At 41.7% G+C, this 4609-nt stretch overlaps 1 non-coding gene across 1 annotated transcript; it reads right to left on the minus strand.

The window, feature by feature from the left end:
* Positions 1-1296: 1296 nt before the first annotated feature.
* Positions 1297-1404, minus strand: LOC130977825 (small nucleolar RNA R71). The gene has a single exon (XR_009085500.1). It is a non-coding gene; the product is annotated as a small nucleolar RNA R71 (small nucleolar RNA).
* Positions 1405-4609: the final 3205 nt, after the last annotated feature.

A 4609-nucleotide genomic window follows, 5' to 3' on the forward strand; every position in this document is an offset into this window, starting at 1 on the left:
GTGAAGAAGGAAAAACTGGCGTTTAAACGCCAGCCAGGGTGCCTGGCTGGGCGTTTAACGCCCAAAAGGGTAGCATTTTGGGCGTTAAATGCCAGAATGGATACCATTCTGGGCGTTTAACGCCAGGATGGCACAAGAGGGAAGATTTTGTTTTTAATGCAATTTTTTTTTTCAGGTTTTCAAAATTTTTTCAAAATCAAATCTTTTTCAAATCATATCTTTTCAATCAAATCTTTTTCAAAATCAATTTCTTTCCATTTTCAAAAATACTTGCTATCAATTAATGATTTGATTCAACATTTCAAGTATGTTGCCTTTTCTGTTGAGAAAGGTTTGATGTTTGAATCATATCTTTTCTTGTTAGCCAAATCATTATTTTTTTAAATCAAATCTTTTTAAATTGTTTTTCAAACCATATCTTCTCAATCATATCTTTTTAAAACCATAACTTTTCAATCATATCTTTTGAATCACATCTTTTTCAAAAAAGTTTTCAATCATATCTTCTTCAAAATCTTTTTCAAAATGATTTTAAAAACTTTTTTTTTTATTTTTCGAAAAACTCTTCCTCTCTTCTCACATCCTTCTATTTATGGAGTAACACACCTCCTCAAATGCACAATTCGAACTCTATCTCACTAAGTTCAAATTCTTCTCCCTCTTCCTTCTATTTTTCTGTTTCTCTGACACCTCAAGGAATCTCTATACTGTGACATAGAGGATTTCACATTTTCTTGTTGTCTTCTCTTTCATATGAGCAGGAACAAAGACAAAGGCATTCTTGTTGAAGCTGACCCTGAACCTGAAAGGACCTTGAAGTGAAAGCTAAGAGAAGCTAAGGCACAACTCTTTGTAGAGGACCTAACAGAAATCTTCAAAGAAGAAGAACCTATGGCAGCCGAAAACAACAACAATGCCAACAATGCAAGGAAGGTGCTGGGTGACTTTACTGCACCTACTCCCGACTTCTATGGGAGAAGCATCTCTATCCCTGCCATTGGAGCAAACAACTTTGAGCTTAAGCCTCAATTAGTTTCTCTAATGCAACAGAATTGCAAGTTCCATGGACTTCCATTAGAAGATCCTCATCAGTTTTTAGCTGAATTCTTGCAAATCTGTGACACTGTCAAGACCAATGGGGTTGACCCTGAGGTCTACAGACTTATGTTATTCCCTTTTGCTGTAAGAGACAGAGCTAGGATATGGTTGGACTCACAACCTAAAGAAAGCCTGAACTCTTGGGAAAAGCTAGTTAATGCCTTCTTGGCAAAGTTTTTTCCACCTCAAAAATCGAGTAAGCTTAGAGTGAAAGTCCAAACCTTCAGACAGAAGGAAGGTGAATCCCTCTATGAAGCTTGGGAAAGATACAAACAATTGATCAGAAAGTGTCCCTCTGATATGCTTTCTGAATGGAGCATCATAGGTATTTTCTATGATGGTCTGTCTGAACTATCCAAGATGTCTTTGGATAGCTCTGCTGGAGGATCTCTTCATCTAAAGAAGACGCCTACAGAAGTTCAAGAACTAATTGAAATGGTTGCAAATAACCAATTCATGTACACTTCTGAAAGGAATCCTGTGAACAATGGGACAAATCAGAAGAAAGGAGTTCTTGAGATTGATACTCTGAATGCCATACTGGCTCAGAACAAAATATTGACTCAACAAGTCAATTTGATTTCTCAAAGTCTGTCTGGAATGCAAAATGCACCAGGCAGTACTAAGGATGCTTCATCTGAAGAAGAAGCTTATGATCCTGAGAACCCCTCAATTGAAGAGGTGAATTACATGGGAGAACCCTATGGAAACACCTATAATTCTTCATGGAGAAATCATCCAAATCTCTCATGGAAGGATCAACAGGGACCTCAACAAGGTTTCAACAACAATAATGGTGGAAGAAACAGGTTTAGCAATGGCAAGCCTTTTCCATCATCTTCTCAGCAACATACAGAGAATTCTAAGCAGAGCCACTCTGACTTAGCAGCCATGGTCTCTGATCTAATCAAAACCACTCAAAGTTTTATGACTGAAACAAGGTCCTCCATTAGGAATTTGGAGGCACAAGTGGGACAGCTGAGCAAGAAAATTACTGAACTCACTCCTAGTACTCTTCCAAGCAATACAGAAGAAAATCCAAAAAGAGAGTGCAAGGCCATCAACATGGCCAAATTTGTAGAGGAGGAAGAGGCAGTGAACGCCACTGAGGAAGACCTCAATGGACGTCCACTGGCCTCCAATGAGTTCCCTAATGAGGAACCATGGGAATCTGAGGCTCAAAATGAGACCATAGAGATTCCATTGGATTTACTTCTGCCATTCATGAGCTCTGATGAATATTCTTCCTCTGAAGAGGATGAGTATGTCACTGAAGAGCAAGTTGCTAAATATCTTGGAGTAATCATAAAGCTAAATGACAAGTTATTTGGTAATGAGACTTGGGAGGATGAACCTCCTTTGCTCACCAAAGAAATGGATGACTTGTCTAGGCAGAAATTACCTCAAAAGAGACAAGATCCTGGAAAGTTTTCAATACCTTGTACCATAGGCACCATGGCCTTCAAGAAGGCTCTGTGTGACTTAGGGTCAAGCATAAACCTCATGCCTCTCTCTGTAATGGAGAAGCTAGGGATCTTTGAGATACAAGCTGCAAGAATCTCACTAGAGATGGCAGACAATTCAAAGAAACAAGCTTATGGACTTGTAGAGGGTGTTCTGGTAAAGGTTGAAGACCATTACATCCCTGCTGATTTCATAGTCCTAGAGACTGGGAAGTGCATGGATGAATCCATCATTCTTGGCAGACCCTTCCTAGCCACAGCAAAGGCTGTGATTGATGTGGACAGAGGAGAATTGATCATTCAAGTGAATGAAGAATCCTTTGTGTTTAAGGCTCAAGGATACCCCTCTGTCACCATGGAGAGGAAGCATGAAGAGCTTCTCTCAAAACAGAGCCAAACAGAGCCCCCACAGTCAAACTCTAAGTTTGGTGTTGGGAGGCCACAACCAACTTCTAAGTTTGGTGTTGAACCCCCACATTCAAACTCTAAGTTTGGTGTTGGGAGGTGCCAACATTGCTCTGAGTATCTGTAAGGCTCCATGAGAGCCCTCTGTCAAGCTACTGACATTAAAGAAGCGCTTGTTGGGAGGCAACCCAATGTTATATTTTATCTATTTTCTTTTGTTATTTTATGTTTTCTGTAGGTTGATGATCATGAGAAGTCACAAAATCAATTGAAAAAGCAAAAACAGAATGAAAAACAGGAAGAAAAACAGCACACCCTGGAGGAAGATCCTGCTGGCGTTTAAACGCCAGTAAGGGTAGCAGTTGGGCGTTTAACGCCCAGTCTGGCACCATTCTGGGCGTTTAACGCCAGAAAGGGGCACCAGACTGGCGTTAAACGCTAGAAAAGGGCAAGAACTTGGCGCTAAACGCCAGAAATGGGCACTAGCCCGGCGTTTAACGCCAGAATTGGCTCAGAATGCATTTTTGCACGCCACCTGGTGCAGGGATGACTTTTCCTTGACATCTCAGGATCTGTGGACCCCACAGGATCCCCACCTACCCCACCACCCTCTCTCTTCTTCTTCACCCATTCACCAATCACCTCTACCACTCTTCCCCAAAAACCCCTCACTATTCTCTTCACCACTCACATCCATTCTTCATAAAACCCCACCTACTTCACCATTCAAATTCAAACCACTTTCCCTCCCAAACCCACCCTTACATGATCGAACCCTACCCCTCTCTCCACCCCTATATAAACCCATATTCACTCCCTCATTTTCACACACCCTAAACACCACTTCTCCCCCTACTGGCCGAACCACAAAGCCGTCTTCATCTCCTCTATTTCTTCTTCTTCTACTCTCTTCTTTCTTCTTTTACTCGAGAACGAGCAAACCTTTTAAGTTTGGTGTGATAAAAGCATTGCTTTTTGTTTTTCCATAACCATTTATGGCATCTAAGGCTGGAGAAACCTCTAGAAAGAAGAAAGGGAAGGCAAAAGCTTCCACCTCCGAGTCATGGGAGATGGAGAGATTCATCTCAAGGGTGCATCAAGACCACTTCTATGAAGTTGTGGCCTTGAAGAAGGTGATCCCCGAGGTCCCTTTCAAACTCAAGAAGAGTGAATATCCGAAGATCCAACATGAGATCCGAAGAAGAGGTTGGGAAGTTCTTACCAACCCCATTCAACAAGTCGGAATCTTGATGGTTCAAGAGTTCTATGCCAATGCATGGATCACCAAAAACCATGATCAAAGTGTGAACCCGGACCCAAAGAATTGGCTTACAATGGTTCGGGGGAAATGCTTAGATTTTAGTCCGAAAAATATAAGGTTGGCATTCAACTTGCCCATGATGCAAGGAGATGAACACCCTTACACTAGAAGGGTCAACTTTGATCAAAGGTTGGACCAAGTCCTCACAGACATTTTTGAAGAGGGCGCCCAATGGAAGAGAGATTCAAGAGGGAAGCCGGTTCAATTGAGAAGGCATGACCTCAAGCTTGTGGCTAGGGGATGGTTGGAGTTTATCCAACGCTCAATCATTCCCACTAGCAACCGGTCCGAAGTTACTCTAGACCGGGCCATCATGATTCAT

Source organism: Arachis stenosperma, chromosome 4 (assembly GCF_014773155.1).
Source record: "Arachis stenosperma cultivar V10309 chromosome 4, arast.V10309.gnm1.PFL2, whole genome shotgun sequence".
NCBI lineage: Eukaryota > Viridiplantae > Streptophyta > Magnoliopsida > Fabales > Fabaceae > Arachis > Arachis stenosperma.